This window comes from Phyllopteryx taeniolatus, unplaced genomic scaffold, assembly GCF_024500385.1.
Source record: "Phyllopteryx taeniolatus isolate TA_2022b unplaced genomic scaffold, UOR_Ptae_1.2 contig_31, whole genome shotgun sequence".
Classification (NCBI taxonomy): domain Eukaryota; kingdom Metazoa; phylum Chordata; class Actinopteri; order Syngnathiformes; family Syngnathidae; genus Phyllopteryx; species Phyllopteryx taeniolatus.
In genome coordinates, this window is record NW_026903239.1 from 363020 (window position 1) to 381589 (window position 18570).

General features: G+C 46.8%; 2 non-coding genes across 2 annotated transcripts; both read right to left on the bottom strand.

Annotated features, from left to right (window-relative positions):
• Positions 1-11835: 11835 nt before the first annotated feature.
• On the bottom strand, positions 11836-11908 carry trnak-uuu (transfer RNA lysine (anticodon UUU)). The gene has a single exon. It is a non-coding gene; the product is annotated as a tRNA-Lys (tRNA).
• An 812-nt stretch (positions 11909-12720) lies between these two features.
• On the bottom strand, positions 12721-12793 carry trnak-uuu (transfer RNA lysine (anticodon UUU)). Its single transcript has one exon. It is a non-coding gene; the product is annotated as a tRNA-Lys (tRNA).
• Positions 12794-18570: the final 5777 nt, after the last annotated feature.

Consider the following 18570-nt stretch of genomic DNA (forward strand, 5'->3'; position numbering starts at 1 on the left):
ATAAAGACATTAAAAGAAAACGTCACTGAGCAATAAAAGGTTGCTAGTAATTTGGTAATGCCGGTACAATTATTATTTGTTTTGAAAATTGTGCAAAAGAATGCAAAAGTCCTCTAGCAATTAGAGCAGTTTGAATGACTAATAGAGTGTGATGGAAGAACACAGGACTGATTCGATGACCGCTGTGTAGAACTGCCTCAACAGCTCCTGCGGCAGGCCGTGCTTCCTCAGAAGCCACAGGAAGTACATCCACTGCTGGGCCTTTTTGAGGATTGAGATGATGTCAAAATCCCACTTCAGTTCCTGAGAGGCTGTAATTCCCAGGAACTTGAAGGTCTCGATGGTTGACACCAGGCAGTTGGACAGCGTGAGGGGCAGCTGTGGCGAAGGATGCCTCCTGAAGTCCACAATCATCTCTACAGTCTTGAGCGTGTTTAGTTCCAGGTTGTGTTGGCCGCACCACAGCTCCAGCCGCTCCACTTCCTGTCGATATGCAAACTCGTCACCGTCTTTGATGAGGCCAATGACTGTGGTGTCGTCTGCAAACTTCAGGAGTTTGACAGTCGGGTGCGTTGAGGTGCTGTGGTTTGTGTAGAGAGAGAAGAGCAGTGGAGAGAGGACACAACCTTGGGGCGCCCCGGTGCCGGTACATATCCTATAACGTATCTGCCTTCGACACGCCTTATAATGGAGAATACAGTACATTAGTTGCCAAGCTCACCCACTTATGTACACGCACAAATGCAGGATTTATGCTTGTTTGCATAATGATGACTGGTAGATTGGGTTATAAACTGGTATATTTTAAGGTGCATATTTTACAGACAATATTCATACTTTGTAATCTCTCCTAAATTATCAGTAAGGTGTTGTACTTGATCTCTTCCACCTGAATGTTGAAAGATTCTGACCTTCCGACTTTGGTGGAAATGTTTGGTAAGCATGATTTAGAGTAGAGATATTATGAAGAATTTTCTTTCTGTTTGTATAAAAAAATGGCTCACTTGAGTGCCTGACCACTCATCAAGTGTGGTATTAAACAGCCATATAAATCTTTAGCTATCTGTTTATTTCTAAAAATGTGTCTGGACGTCCGCCCCACAGTTGTGTAACAGTGCAGGACACAGCAGGTGAGGCCTCCTCATCCACACGCAGCATCAGCACTGGGGCGCCCCAAGGTTGTGTCCTCTTTCCGCTGCTCTTCTCTCTACATAAACGACTGCACCCGGCTGTCAAACTCGTGAAGTTTGCAGATGACACCACTGTCATCGGCCTCATCAAGGACGGTGACGAGTCTGCATATCGACATGAAGTGGAGCGGCTGGAGCTGTTGTGCGGCCGACACAACCTGGAGCTGAACACGCTCAAGACTGTAGAGCTGATCGTGGACTTCAGGAGGCATCCTTCGCCACAGCTGCCCCTCACATTGTCCAGCTGTGTGTCAACCGTTCCTGGGAATTACAGTCTCTCAGGACCTGAAGTGGGCGATCAACATCAACTCCAGAGGTTGTACTTCCTGCGGCTTCTGAGAAAGCACGGCCTCCCACAGGAGCTGCTGAGGCAGTTCTACACAGCGGTCATCGAATCAGTCCTGTGTTCTTCCATCACAGTCTGTTTTGGTGCTGCTACAAAAAAGGACAAACTCCGACTGCAACGGGCAATCAAAACTGCTGAAAGGATTGTCGGTAGCCCCCTACCCACCCTTGAGGACTTGCACGCTGCCAGAACTAAAACAAGCGCATGCAAAATCCTCTTGGACCCTCCACATCCTGGTCATCAGTTCTTCCACCTCCTTCCCTCAGGTAGGCGCTACCGATCAATGCAAACTAGAACTAGCAGGCATTCCAACAGCTTCTTCCCTCTTGCAATCAACTTCTTAAACACCTAACCTACAATTCCATTGCAACATGCTGGCAATTTTTTGTCTTTTTGTCTTGAGTTTGTCGTCACATTTCTGTCGGGCCAATTATATATTGCTCGTGCACTCACTGTAGTAGTCTCACCACGCTGCACTATTTGCATATCTGTTGTTGACCAATACTGGCCACTCATGCCAGAGTAGCATCTGCTCCATTTGCACATTGACTGAGGAGTATCTGCAACATTTGCACAATCAACATTGTCCCAGACTATCGTACTACTCGCTTGAAGTCTCGGCGCCCTTTGCACAACGGTCATCGCACCGGACTATTGTAATATTAGTCATTTGAACTGCTCTAAGTGCTTGAGGACTCTGCATCTTTTGCACTATTGTCAAAAAAAATAAATAATGTACCAGATAACTAGCAGCCCTTTATTGCTCAGTGACTGTTTTTCTCAATGTCTTTATGTCTCAAAAGTGTTCTCTGTCAATTGACTGTCTGTCCAATTACCGGAGACAAATTCTTTGTGTGTTTTTTGGACATAATTGGCAAATACAGATGATTCTGATTCACATAATACCCATCCCCACACCAAGTTTCTCGGCCAATGATTAGACACTCACTATTGGCGAACAGTAGAGGTGGGTAATAATGCGTTACATTTACTCCGTTACATTTACTTAAGTAACATTTTCCATAAACTGTACTCATCAGAGTATTTTAAATGCACCACACTTTTTACTTTTATGTGAAGAAGGTTCGATTCTTTCACACCGTTACAATGATCAACATCCCGTTCACTACTTTTATTTATCCATTCCTGCGTGTCTATTTTTAGACTCCATCTTCGACTTCCGCATAGGGTGCCCGTTGCGACACGAGGCAGTCACATGACCGCGCACGTAGCCTAGCCAATCAAAATGACTCATTTTGGGGAGAGAAAAAAATCGAGTCTGTTTACTTTCCAAAACTCTGAAAAACAACAGCTTTGTCATGCAGTTCTTAAATTGTGACTGCCCAAACTATTTCAGCCCACTTCTAACTTGAGAAAACACCTAGCGGTAAGCTGTTTCTATTGTTGTTTTGGCAGTGATATGGCAAAATTAGCCTTATCATATGGTGTCGCACACACAATCACTCAGTCTGGTCAGCAAACAGCTTCTCCATGAAGTCATTTAAGTGAATAAAGCAAATAATGTTTCTGTAGGGCCCAATGCATGTGTTGTTGTTTTTTGGGCAGTTTAAAATTGAAACGGTGGCAGATGTGTGTCGACTCTCATGTATTATTATTATTATTTTTATTTTATTTTAAATAAATAAATAAATCAATCAACAGAAGTTACTCACAAGTTACTCTTTACTTGAGTAGTTTTTTCATTGAGTACTTTCCTACTCTTACTCAAGTAAATTTTTGGATGACTACTTTTTACTTGAGTCATACTATTCTAAAGTAACAGTACTCCTACTTGAGTTCAATATGTGGCTACTCTACCCACCTCTGGCCAACAGTATGTGGGTAGGCTTGCCACCATTGAGAAATGAAACTAAGGGACGCCCACCATGGCATCTCAGGGCCATTGCCCACAGGCCTGACCCCTATGGGACGGAGCGCCCATAACAGGGTGTGACTGTGGAGTGAATACAAAATGTGTGCAATTGTATAGCATCTTTTTGTGCATTGAAAATTGTTATAGAAGTGTAGTGCATTATTCCAATTATATTTTTATTTGTGTCGATGCTTTCATCAAAATTGTGATCAAAGGTGGGTAGAGTAGCCAAATATTATCCTCAAGTCAGAGTGCTGCTACTTTCACCAAGTCAAATTAAATTCTCCACCAAATAATTACTTAATTAGAAAGTACTCAATGAAAAAAAATACTTAAGTTCTTAAGTAACTTATGATTTATTTTTTAAATCAGAGCATGAATGTCAAATAAAATAAAAATAACTAAATAAAATATGGATGTGCAAATTCAGATATTGCTGAACAATATTACTTCATCTAAAACAATAAATAAAATCTTTATGAAAGAAGTGCTTTTTAAAATAACTAAGGCACATTCTGCTCCAAGAAATGGTCTTATACTATATTGCAGCGATTCCCAACCAGCGTGCATTAGTGTGCCGTGAGTGCTCCTCAAGTGTGCCATGGGAACTTATCAAATTTTACTTTATTGCTCAAAAAACGTATTTATTTCCAAGAAATAATGTATCTCTATTTATGCCAGTGGGACATAGTGACAGACAGAACAAAGAAATGCTCTTCTATTAGATGACAAGAAGTACATACAGTAATTAATGTATCCACTTTTTGTGACATTTTTGTTTGTTGGTGTGCCGTGAGATTTTTCAATTGTAAAATATGTGCCTTACCTCCATAAAGGTTGGAAATCACTGCTATATTGTTTCTACTTGTTAAACAGCACAACACTGTCGGCTCACCGGGGAGATTACAAAAACAATGAACAAGGCTACAGTCGATATACAAAGTATGTACTGTACACCAGTGACGTGCGGCGAGGTTCATGATTGGTGAGGCACTGAATACGTCACGTGACTGACAGTCATGTGACGTCTGGAGCTCGATGAAGCTCAACTCAACACTGGCACATGCTGGTTGTGGCACCGTACATACTAGACTCCACTGTGCACATTTAGTGGCTTTTCTGGTCGATAAGAAAGACTACATGTCACACACTTTCATTAAATATATTTGACAGTCTGTTAAACACCAGTAAGTGCAGTAGATGTGTGATAAAACGGATATTATTGGCGATGCAATGAGAAAACACCAGTGTCTCTTGTGTGAAGCCACGGATCAATCACAACCTGCCTGAATGGATGTGTGCGTACTCTCTTGAAGCATCATGGGAGCGGTGACGCAACGTGACTCGTAGCTGCGCTTCTTATGCATCTTAACAGCTAATATGAAAATTCAGCAATTTTAATGAGGAAATCATTGAAATTATTGGATTGAAAAAGAAAATCGATGTAAAGCACGGACCATAGAACTAAAATGGAACAATTTAATGTAATTATAAGGTTTTATTGACTATTTTATTGGGCTCTGCCTCACTTGCCTAACCTGACCGCAAGTATCTGCTGTACACCCCCGTTCAAATTCCAGGTTTTTGAGTTGTAAAAGAATTTTGACCAAGATAAATCATTTAAAAACTTTTTCCACCATTGATGTTAACCTTGAATTTGTACAACTCAACTGACTATTTTTGAGAGGGGATGTGAAAATAGACAGAAATAAACTTGAATGTAATTAACTGTTTTATCTGGTCTTTTACTTGGTTAATTAAAGTTCAAATAAAAGAAATAAAAATAAATATGGTAGCACAAGGATGCACTGCCTCCTATAACTGGCTTGTGGCTGTGTTTAGAAGTAACAGATCACATTCAAACTGTGAGTGAAGAATGAAACAGATCGACAGGCGGATCGATGCAGCGTCTACAGTGAGGCCAACATTGTATCGGTCCGTTGTGGTGAAGAAGGTAAGAGGTAAGAGGTCCGAAATTTTTTAATTCAATGACAGAGCATGTGATGGCGAGATATACGAAGCTAAAGGAACTCACAGCCAGAAAGAATCAAAAAACAGATAACGCAGATAACGGAGACACGACAAAAGGTCGTGGTATAATCGTAGAGAACCGAAATTTGGACAGCGGTCAGCAAACACGGGGCAAAAAACGAGTGAATATTCCGACGCCCACACACTGTCACGGTGCCCCCTAAAAAGGCTGATGATTACAATGCATGAGAGGTGCGTCACCGATGTCAACGCCCACCTTCGCTCACCCAGACACTGCAACACAAAGAAAAACAATTTGAAACACAGGGCCATGACATTATCCCCCCCCCCCTCAAAGGACGCCACCTGGCGGACCACCCGGCTTCTGCGGGTGGAAAGAGTGGACGGCCCGGAGCAGGGACGGATCTAAGATCCAAGACCGGGGAACCCAGGAACGCTCCTCAGGGCTGTAACCCTCCCAGTCGACCAAATACTGCAGACCTCTGCCCCTTCTTCTGGAATCCAATATTTCACCCACCGTGTACACTGGCTCGCCATCAACCACCCGCGGAGGATGAGGAGCCACCGCTGGAGGACACAGAGGGCTGGAGGAAACCGGTTTGAGCAAGGAGACATGGAATACAGGGTAAACTTTCATGGCGGCGACTAATATACCGAGGACCCCGTTTTTTAGAACCCCCGGCCAAATGCAAATCTCGTGTGGACAACCAGACCTTCTCACCAGGACGGTAGGGAGGAGCTGAGATCCGATGACGATCAGCTAACTGCCGCTTGCGAACCTCAGTATGGGACAAGGCCGCCTTTGCATCCCGCCACACCCGATGAGCCCTTCGGAGATGGACCTGTACAGACGGGACGACCACCTTCCTCTCCTGAGAAAGGAACAACGGCGGCTGGTAACCGTATGCAGGCATGAACGGCGACCGTCCAATGGCAGAGCAAACGAGGGTGTTATGCACATATTCCACCCAAGGCAGGTGAGAAGACCACGAGGAGGGGTGCTTATGGCAAACACAGCGAAGAGCAGCCTCCACATCTTGATTCACCCTCTCAGCCTGGCCGTTTGTCTGCGGGTGGAAACCGGACGAACGACTGGAGGAAGCCCCCAGCGCTTTGCAGAACAACTTCCAGACTCGAGAGATAAACTGCGGCCAACTGTCAGACACCAGATCAGCACGAATACCATGAACTCGGAAGACATGGTCGACAAGGAGATTAGCAGTCTCAAACGAGGACGGCAGCTTCGGCAGAAATGGGACATCTTGGAGAATCTGTCGACAACACTCAGGATGACTGAGTTCCCTCCGGACAGTGGGAGGCCCGTGATGAAGTCCAAGGCGATGTGGGACCAGGGGCGGGAAGGAATGGGCACTGGATGAAGAAGACCACCTGGAGGACGATGGGAAATCTTGCTACGGGCACACACTGAGCATGCCAAAACATATTCCTTAACGTCCCTGCATAGTCCCTGCCACCAGAACCGTTCGGAAATGAGGAAAAATGTCCGACTGACCCCAGGATGGCAAGCGACTCGAGAAGTGTGTCCCCACCTTAACACCTCTGGACGTAAAACGACAGTAACAAACAATTTGCCATCAGGAACACCTCCCGGGGCCTGGACGTCCCTCCCCGCCTCCACCACCTTCTTCTCAACCTCCCACTGAAGCGCTCCCACCACCCGGGTCCCAGGTAGAATGGTCTCCACAACAGGCTGAACAGCAGCCGGGCAATACAGCCTAGACAAGGCGTCAGGTTTGCCGTTCTTCAACCCAGGGCGGTAAGTGATGATGAAATCGAAACGGGTAAGGAACAGGGCCCAACGTGCTTGACGGGGGTTGAGTCTTTTAGCAGTCCGGAGGTAAGACAGGTTCTTGTGGTCGGTGAAAACTTGAAAGTTCCCTCGTACCCTCCAGCCAGTGCCTCCACTCCTGCAGCGCCAGGACAATGGGCAGCAGCTCTCTATTTCCCACATCGTAATTGAGAAGAAAGCGCAGGGGTCCAGCCTCTGGTCGACCGGGGACCTCTGGGACAGGACCGCCCCCACACCTGAATCAGATGCGTCCACCTCGACAACAAAAGGAAGGTCAGGATTAGGATGATGTAACACAGGAGCCTTCACAAACAATTGTTTAATATGATCAAAAGTCACATCTGCCTTAGGGGTCCATACAAATGGTATTGTATTGGGAGTAAGTCTAGTCAGATGTCCCACCTTAAGGCTGTAATCATGTATAAATCGCCTATAAAAATGAGCAAAACCCAAAAACCTCTGCAACTGCTTCCTAGACGTTGGAGTTGGCCAATCAACCACAGCCTGGATCTTGGCGGGATCGGCCCGAAGCTGGCCCTTCTCCACAATGAACCCCAAAAACTGTACCGACTCCGCATGGAACTCTCACTTCTCAGCCTTGACGTAAAGACGGTTTTCCGTCAAGCGCTGCAACACCATGCGAACATGTTGGCAATGTTCACGTAGATCACGGGAAAAAATTAAGATGTCGTCCAATTACACAAAACAGAATACATTTATCATGTCCCGGAGCACATCATTCATAAGACACTGAAACACAGCAGGTGCATTCGTGAGTCCAAAAGGCATGACTAAGTACTCAAAATGACCTAATGGAGTATTGAACGCAGTCTTCCACTCATCTCCCTCTTTCATCCTCACCAGGTGATAGACATTTCGCAGATCTAATTTTGTGAACACCTTTGCAGACTGCAAAGGGGCAAACGGCGAGTCCAACAGCGGGAGAGGATACTTATTCTTTATCGTGATGTCGTTAAGACCCCGGAAATCGACACAGGGTCGCAGGGTCCCGTCCTTTTTATCGATAAAGAAAAATCCGGCGCCAACTGCCGACGATGAGGGACGAATCAACCCGGCAGCTAGCGAAGTCGAAATATAATTCTTTAATGCCTCTTGCTCAGGCTTGGAAATCTGATACAGCCTCGCACATGGTAGTGGAGCCTCGGGAATCAACTCTATGGAACAGTCGTATGGACGATGTAGAGGCAAAGACTGGACGCGATCCTTACTGAACACTAGTTGCAAATCATGGTACTCAGCCGGTACTTTAGCCAAATCGATGTGCTCGTCTTGAACACGGGGGGTGGTAGTCAACATGGCAGACTGCAGACAATGAGAATGACAAAATAGGCTCCAATTCACAATGTGTAGTTGATCCCAATTAATATCTGGATTATGAAGTTTTTACCACGTTAATCCCAGCACAACTGGAGCAGATTGACAGGGCATTACAAAAAATCGCCGCGATTCGATGTGGTTCCCCGAGAGCTTTAAAAAAAAATTCAGAATTTGGAGCGAGAATGCCTCGAGATGGGCATTTATTATGACAGGCCTTTCGAGGCAGGGGATGAAAATGAGAAGAACCCCGATCTCGTCCCCGCTCCTGCCAGCAGCTACCTCGGTGAAGCACTCACGCATCACTCTGTACTTAAGTCAAAATCCAGACACTTAGAAGTACTCATTCAACTCCTGTACTTAAGTCAAAGTCAGAGTACAGACTATGAAAATGTACTTCATTAAAAGGTCCAAATACATTTTGCCTGTCTTTGCACACAAAATAGTTGACCTCTTATTGGCTTACAGAGTGCTCATACTGAAAAGAAGCAAGGAGTAGAAAGTACAAATATCTTTTTGATCCGCTTCTTTTTTTAAATGTAGGGAGTAAAACTAAAATGTCGTCATGAACTAAATATTCAAGTAATATACAAATACCTGAAAAATCTACTAATTTCACTGCCATTGACTGCTTTAGATGTCTCATATCCATGTTAACTCGGATGGCTGGCATTGAATGACTTTTAAGTACACTCAAGTCAAAGTCCTCAGAAAGATAAATAAGTACAGTAAGGTAGATGTAAAAAGTCATCCGAAAAATTCACATTCCAAGAAACTACAGCTACCTGTTGTTTGAGAGCTGCGAGGACTATGTGGTGGGAGCGCCTCAGTACATTCAGAAGGACAGCGAAATCTGAGGCGTAGGTATGGAAGTCTTTGCCATGTCATAGTCGCCAGTTGTCGTTGTCATTGTGGTATGTCATTGTCAGGTGTCATTGTCCCTATCTGTTCCACGTCTTACTCACAGGTCATAGTTTGTTTCCGGTTTTAGATATTCAAGTGTTTCTTTGTTACTTTGGTTTGGTTGTTATCTGTTGTGGGTCTTTGTGTAGTTTTGCTTTATCCAATATCCTTGTTTGCCCTTTTTAAAAGATTAAATATTATTTTTTTGAGACTCCCGCACTCCTGCCTTGCCTCACTGCTTCCCTGCAATTGGGTCCACCATGTTCTTGCCTTACGTTCCTCGCCTTCGCCCAAACCACAAACGTGACAACAGGAGCCTATCCCAGCTGACTTGACGCCCAGAGAAGCCGGCTGCGTTTTTGGGTGTTGTTGAGAAATGGCTTTTGCTTTGCATAGTAGAGTTTTAAGTTGCACTTACGGATGTCGCGCCGAAATGTTGTACTGACATTGGTTTTCTGAAGTGTTCCTGAGCCCATGTGGTGATATACTTCACACATTGATGTCGGTTTTTGATGCAGTGCCGCCTGAGGGATTGAAGGTCACGGGCATTCAATGTTGGTTTTCGGCCTTGCCGCTTACATACAGTGATTTCTCCAGATTCTCTGAACCTTTTGATGATATTATGGACCGTAGATGACGAAATCCCTAAATTCCTTGCAATTGTACATTGAGGAACATTGTTCTTAAACTGTTCGACTATTTTCTCAAGCACTTGTTCACAAAGAGGTGAACCTCGCCCCATCTTTGCTTGTGAATGACTGAACAATTCAGGGAAGCTCCTTTTATACCCAATCATGGTGCCCACCTGTTCCCAAATAGCCTGTTCACCTGTGGGATGTTCTAAACAGGGTTTGATGAGCATTGCTCAACTTTCTCAGTCTTTTTTGTTACCTGTCCCAGCTTTCCCAATGTGTTGCAGCCATAAAATTCTAAGTTAATGATTCTTTGCTGCAAAACAATAAAGTTTATCAGTTTGAACATTAAATATCTGGTCTTTGTAGTGTATTCAATTATTTATAGGTTGAACATGATTTGCAAATCATTATATTCTGTTTTTATTTCTGTTCAACACAATGTCCCAACTTCATTGGAATTGGGGTTGTATATTTGTGTCACGATATGACGGTGTTCATTTCAACTGGAGGCAGAAGCAGGCAGAGGCTGAAGAAGTTTGTGGCGAACGGTGGATTGAGAAGAGATTCAAAGGGGGATCCTTGAGGCGTACCGGCGGGTCGTCGAGATAGGGAGCGAGCGGTAGGCGGAGGCGTGAGCAGGTGGATGGCTTGGCGGCGTGGTGGAAGAGGTCAGCAAGGCGGGGAACACGGAAGGAGCACTGAGGACAAGGAAGAACACAGAGGGAGGTCAGAAATATTGCGAGGACCGACGTAGTTTACATGTAAGTTGCGAGCCGGTGTACCACGGGTGAACGTTAATACTCTGGCAGTGGAGTCTTGGATCTGGCAGGCTTCAATGCAGGTGATGACGAAGGCTGATTGACAAGAAGTGTGCGGCCGAGGTGGTGCTGATTACTGGGACGAGAGACAGGGCGAGAGGGGCCCCACCCGAGCTCCAACAAGGGAACTGCAGGGCACAGCTCATGACAATTTGTTTTGCTTTCGACATGGTTGGTGAACTATTGAAAAGTATCAAGTCCATTGAACAGCTCCCAATGCACTTTTGCAACAAGGCAGAGAGCCGTGCCTTTTAGCGTTGGAGTGACTTTGCAAAAAGTGGAAAAGTCATGAAATGAGCAAGATATGACTTCATTGAAGAAAAAAGAACAGGAACATCTGACATGGCTGCATTTCTGAGAACGAGTAAGTTGTGTCGAGGGAAAATGTGTGCATTGAAGCATTTGAGACAAAAGTCTCGAGACTGCAAAAGATACGCTGCAAAAATAATCAGGATTATTATATCATTTGATTTGAAGAAAAGGATATTCCAATAGAGCAGGAAAATCGGACCTAAATAGATTTCTTCAAGAGATCAGTAATTCTCAAACTTTTGGACACCAAGTACCACCTCGAAAAAAATATCCGATTACAGTACCACCATCACGACCAACGGTAATGATTCATTTGAAAAGTTAAAAATACAAATAAACTGCATTTAACAAATGTGTGTGCTACTAGGTTAAAACAAAACAAACAAATTCCTCTCTCTCATCTATCTCCCATCTCCCTCTCTCTCTTATATATTAAAAGCCTGGTATCCGACTGACCGAGATACCCAAGGTCAAAGTGAGAGTGTGTGGTGCATCAATGAACATGTGGTGGGTGTTTTGAAGTGTTCAATTGATATTTAGTGAACAACTGCTTAAGAATTAAGTTTTGAAGTGTTCAATTGTCTGAGTGATATTTAGTGAACAACCTCTTAAATAGTATGTCGCCTGAACAGGGACTTGAACCCTGGACCCACAGATTAAAAGTCTGATGCTCTACCGACTGAGCTATCCAGGCTCTCCAGTCAATGAGGGAGTGAGGTGAGGAGACGAGGTGAAAATTAAGCGCAAGCAAGAAATGACTAACTAAACTGGTTCTCGAAAGACAGAACATAAGATTAAAAGCCTGGTATCCTACTGACCGAGATACCCAAGAACAAAGTGAGAGTGTGTGGTGCATCAATGAACATGTGGTGGGTGTTTTGAAGTGTTCAATTGATATTTAGTGAACAACTGCTTAAGAATTAACGCACCTGAACAGGGACTTGAACCCTGGATCCTCAGAATGTCTCATGCTCAACCCACTGAGCTATCCAGGATCCAGAGAAAATGAGGGAGTGAGCTGAGGAGACGAGGTTCAAAGTAAGCGCAAGCGACAATAAACAGGTACTTGAAAGACAGAACATCAGATTAAAAGACAGGTATGGTTCTGACTGAGATACCCAAGGTCAAAGTCAGAAAGTGAGAGGTGCATCGATGAACATGTGTTGGGTGTTTTGAAGTCTTCAAGTGTCTGAGTGATATTTAGTGAACAACCTCTTAAAAAGTATGTCATCTGAACGGGGACTTGAACCCTTGACCTCAAATTAAAAGTATGATGCTCTACCGAGGAGACGATGTTCAAGCTAAGCGCAAGCAAGAAATTTGACGAAACAGGTACTCGCAAGACAGAACATTAAAAACCTGGTATGCGAATGACCGAGATACCCAAGGTCAAAGTGAGAGTATGTGGTGCATAGATTAACGTGTTGGGTGTTTTGAAGTGTTCAAGTGTCTGAGTGAAAGTACCTGCATAATGTTATTCAGTGAACAACTTCTTAAAACGTATGTCACCTGAACAGGGAGTTGAAACCTGGACCCTCAGATTAAAAGTCTGATGCGCTACCGACTGAGCTATCCAGGCTCTATAGTCAATGAGGGAGGCAGTGAGGTGAGGATACTAGGTTCAAATTAAGCGCAAGAATTTACTGACGAAACTGGTTCTCGAAAGACTGAACATCAGGTTAAAAGCCTGGTATACGAATGACCGAGATACCCAAGGTCAAAGTGAGAGTATGTGGTGCATAAATGAACGTGTTGGGTGTTTTGAAGTGTTCAAGTGTCTGAGTGAAAGTACCTACGTAATATTTAGTGAACAACTTCTTAAGAATTATGTCGCCTGAACAGGGACTTGAACCCTGGACCCTCAGATTAAAACTTCACAAGAGACATTAATGATGCAAAAGTAACTATTGTTGGTGAGAAGTTGTAACTGTAGTCTAAATACTTTTTCAAGGAAAGTAACATGTTACTTTGCTCGTTACTCATAACGGTGGGTTTTATTTTTTTTTTTGCGTTACCGGCATCACTTGTCCTACGGCAGTCCTTAAAACCACAACCATTAAAGAGAAAGCATAACTTCAGCAGCAGCATGATCAGCTTTCCCTTGTCCTGTCATGAAATAAATCGATCGAGGCAATCAGCCTGTCAAGTGAATCCCTGTGCTACTTTACTAATGTTGTTGAATGTCATTTAAAATATATTCCGTTTCAAGCTTGTCATGTCAGGAAGTATTTGCGCACTCGAGCCAGCCCAGCCAACTGCATCAGCATATTCATGTGCAGTATACATGAATGTGACAGCTTGTTCTTGTGCCTTTCTTTGTGATTTGTTCAATTGTAACCACCAAACTTCAAGTGTTTAAAAAACATTGACGGCTTTTGAAGTCAAATAACCATGTTAACTGGGAAAGCTGGCAGTGAATGAGTTAAAGAACATTACCAGCCATTCAGCATTATATAATACAGTTATTTCTAATGCATAGTCATTAAAATATGATAGTTTCGATCAGGTAGTTTCTCAGGTTTTTATTTCCAAATTTAAACAGATTTGTTTTATTCCTCTACATCCTCTACATCTACATCCAATACTGTATATTTCTATTTGTATTTGTTTGTTTTTGTGAATACATAGCAAAGAAGCATCAAAGAAATGAAAGGTGAAAAAAAATAATTTTAAAACTGATGTTGAAAACCAGCGGCACGGAGGCTGACTGGTTAGAGCGTCAGCCTCACGGTTCTGAGGTGTGGGGTTCAATCCCCGTCCCCGCCTGTGTGGAGTTTGCATGTTCTCCCCGTGCCTGGGTGGGTTTTCTCCGGGCACTCCGGTTTGGTTGTTTTTTTCTATGTGCCCTGCGATTGGCTGGCAACCAGTTCAGGGTGTACCCCGCCTCCTGCCCGATGACAGCTGGGATAGGCTCCAGCACACCCGCGACCCTAGTGAGGAGAAGCGGCTCAGAAAATAGATGGATGGATGGATGTTGAAAACTGTTTGGTTTGATTTTCACCTGGAGTGAATTAGCATCTGAAGTCGCAGTAAATGTCAGTGAAAATTATGCTGTCATTTCGAGAAGCGTTTCAAAGGTGCCAAGAGAGGACCACGGCACAACAGCCGCTAGCACCACGGGGAGCCTGCCAGGGCTCTTGGCTGCTTCTCGATGCGCCCTGCTTGTTTCTTCGCCTCAGCCGTGCTCCGAGTTGGCCAAGGTCAACCAGATGATGAGCACTATGGTTTTACTGTTCATTTGGACCCCTCCTTGAGCCGTCACCTTATCGTGGTGGGAGGGTTAGTGCGTCCCAATGATCCTAGGAGCTAAGTTGTCTGGGGCTTTATGCCCCTGGCAGGGTCACCCATGACAAACAGGTCCTAGGTGAGGGACCAGACAAATCATGGCTCAAAGACCCCTAATGATGACGACAAACGATGGAGTTGGTTTTCCCTTGCCCGGACGCGGGTCACCGGGGCCCCCCTCTGGAGCCAGGCCTGGAGGTGGGAGCCTGGTGGCCGGGCCTGCACCCATGGGGCCCGGCCGGTCACAGCCCAAAAGGGTGACGTGGGTCGCCCTTCTTTCATGGCCCTGTGTTTCAAGTTGTTTTTCTTTGTGTTGTAGTGTCTGGGTGAGCAAAGGTGGGCGTTGACATCGGTGACGCACCTGTCATGCATTGTAATCATCAGCCTTTTTCGGGGGCACTGTGACAGTGTGTGGGCGTCGGAATATTCACTCGTTTTTGCCCCCGTGTTTGCCGCCGTTCTGAACGCTGTCCAAATTTAGGTTCTATACGATTATACCACATGGACCTTTTGTCGTTTCGCCCTACGTTATCTGTTTTTTGATTCTCTGGTTGTGAGCCCCTTTAGTTTCGTATGTCTCGCCATCACATGCTCTGTCATTTAATTGAAATTGTTCGGACCTCTTACCTAGTCTCTTTTTTGGGATCTGCCCTTACGGGATTGCCGTCCGTGACACCGTCCCGTGGGCTCACCACCTGTGGGAGGCGCCAGAGGGGTCGGGCGCAGTGCGAGCTGGGCGGTGGGCGAAGGCAGGGAACTTGGCGATCCAATCCCCGGCTACAGAAGCTGGCTCTAGGGACGTGGAATGTCACTTCTCTGGCAGGGAAGGAGCCCGAGCTGGTGTGTGAGGTCGAGAAGTTCCGACTAGATATAGTTGGACTCGCCCCCACACACAGCTTGGGCTCTGGTAACAGTCCTCTCGAGAGGGGTTGGATTCCACTCTGGAGTTGCCCGCGGAGAGAGGCGCCGAGTAGGTGTGGGTATACTTATTGCCCCTCGGCTTGGCGCCTGTACGTTGGGGTTCACCCCGGTGGATTAGATGGTAGCCTCCCTCCACCTTTGGGTGGGGGGGACGGGTCCTGACTGTTATTTGTGCCTATGCACCAAACAGCAGTTCAGAGTACTCACCCTTTTTGGAGTCCTTGGAGGGGGTGCTGTAGAGCGCTCCCGCTGGGGACTCCATCGTTCTGCTGGAGGACTTCAATGCTCACGTGGGCAAAGACAGTGAGACCTGTAAGGGTGTGATTGGGAGGAACGTCCCCCCCGATCAGAACCCAAGCGGTGTTCTGTTGTTGGACTTCTGTGCTCGTCACGGACTGTCCATAACGAACACCATGTTCAAGAATAAGGGTATCCACACATGCACTTGGCACCAGCACACCCTAGGTCGCAGTTAGATGATCGACTTTGTGGTCGTGTAAACGGACTTGCGGCCGCATGTCTTGGACACTCGGGTGAAGAGAGGGGCGGAGCTGTCAACTAATCACCACCTCGTGGTGAGTTGGCTCCGATGGTGGGGGGAAATGCCGGTCCGACGTGGCAGGCCCAAACGTATTGTGAGGGTCTGCTGGGAACGTCTGGCAGAATCCCCTGTCAGAAGGAGTTTCAACTCCCACCTCCGACAGAACTTTGCTCATGTTCCGGGGAGGTGGGGGAGATCGAGTCCGAGTGGACCATGTTCCGCGCCTCCATTGCTGAGGCAGCCGACCGGAGATGTGGCTGTAAGGTGGTCGGTGCCTGTCGTGGCAGCAATCCCCGAACCCGTTGGTGGACACCAACGGTGAGGGATGCCATCAAGTTGAAGAAGGACTCCTATTGGGCCTTTTTGGCCTGTGGGACTCCTGAGGCAGCTGATGGGTACCGGCTGGCCAAGCGGAATGGAGCTCTGGTGGTCGCTGAAGCAAAACTCAGGTATGGGAGGAGTTCGGTGAGGCCATAGAGAAAGACTTACGGACGGCTTCGAGAAAATTCTGGTCCACCATCCGGCGTCTCAGGAGAGGAAAGCAGTGTACCACCAACACTGTGTATAGTGGGGATGGGGTGGTGCTGACCTCGACTCGGGACGTTGTGAGTCGGTGGGGAGAATACTTCAAAGACCTCCTCAATTCCACCGACACGACTTCCCATGAGGAAGCAGAGTGTGGGTTCACTGAGGCGGGCTCTCCTATCGCTGGGTTTGAGGTCACCGAGGTAGTTAAAAAGCTCCTCGGTGGCAGGGCCCCGGGGGTGGATGAGATTCGCCCGGAGTTCCTAAAGGCTCTGGATGTTGTGGGGCTGTCCTGGTTGACACGCCTTTGCAACATCGCGTGGACATCGGGGAAAGTGCCTCTGAATTGGCAGACTGGGGTGGTGATCTCCCTTTTTAAGAAGGGGGACCGGCGGGTGTGTTCCAACTACAGGGGGATCACACTCCTCAGTGTGTGGTGGAGAGGAGGGTCCGTCGGGAAGTCAAATCTCAGATTCAGGAGGAGCAGTGTGGTTTTCGTCCTGGCTGTGGAACAGTGGACCAGCTCTACACCCTCAGCAGAGTCCTTGAGGGTGCATGGGAGTTCGCCCAACCAGTCTACATGTGTTTTGTGGACTTGGAGAAGGGGTTCGACCGTGTCCCTCGGAGAGTCCTGTGGAGGGTGCTTCGGGAGTATGGGGTACCGAACCCCCTGATGCGGGCTGTTCGGTCCCTGTACGACCGGAGTCAGAGTTTGGTCCGCATATCCGGCAGTAAGTCGGACTCGTTCCCGGTGAGGGTTGGACTCCGCCAAGGCTGTCCTCTGTCACCGATTCTGTTCATAACTTTTATTGACAGAATTTCTAGGTGCCGGTTTGGTGGCCTCAGTATTGCATCTCTGCTTTTTGCAGATGATGTGGTTCTGTTGGTTTCATCAAGCCGTGACCTCCAACTCTCACTGGAGCAGTTCGCAGTCGAGTGTGAAGTGGCTGGGATGAGAATCAGCACCTCCAAATCTGAGACCATGGTCCTCAGTCGGAAAAGGGTGGCATGCCCTCTCCAGGTCGGGGATGAGATCCTGCCCCAAGTGGAGGAGTTCAAATATCTTGGGGTCCTGTTCACAAGTGAGGGAAGAATAGAATGGGAGATCGACAGGCGGATCGGTGTAGCGCCTGCAGTGATGCGGACTTTGTATCGGTCTGTTGTGGTAAAGAAGGAGCTAAGCCGAAAGGCAAAGCTCTCAATTTACCGGTCGATCTACGTTCCTACCCTCACCTATGGTCATGAGCTGTGGGTCGTGACCGAAAGCACGAGATCCCGGGTACAAGCGGCTGAAATGAGTTTCCTCCACAGGGTGTCCGGGCTCTCCCTTAGAGATAGGGTGAGAAGCTCGATCATCCGGGAGGACATCTGGGACATCTGATTCGGATGCCTCCCGGACGCCTCCCTGGTGAGGTGTTCTGGGCACGTCCCACCGGGAGGAGACCCCGGGCACAACCCAGGACACGCTGGAGAGACTACGTCCTTCGGCTGGCCTGTGAACGCCTCGGAATCCCCCCAGAAGAACTGGATGAAGTGGGTGGGGAGAGTGAAGTCTGGGTGTCCCTGCTAAAGCTACTGCGTCCGCGACCCGACCCGGATAAGCGGTAGAAAATGTATGGATTGATGGATGGATGTTGGATATATTCAATATACCGAAGAGCTTTAATGCTGCCACAAATATAGATTTTAGTAGTGTGACATCTGTTTAGTAACCATTAATAATTACTGGTTAGAGCGTCAGCCTCACAGTTCTGAGGACCGGGGTTCAATCCCCGGCCCCGCCTGTGTGGAGTTTGCATGTTCTCCCCGTGCCTGCGTGGCACTCTGGTTTCCTCCCACATCCCAAAAATATGCATTAATTGGAGACCCTAAATTGCCCGTCGGTGTGAATGTGAGTGCGAATTGTTGTTTGTTTGTATGTGCCCTGCGATTGGCTGGCAACCAGTTCAGGGTGTACCCCGCCTCCTGCCCGATGATGGCTGGGATAGGCTCCAGCACGCCAGCGACCCTCGTGAGGAGAAGCAGCTCAGAAAATGGATCGATGGATGATTAGGGTGAGAAGCTCAGTCATCCGGTGGCTCAAA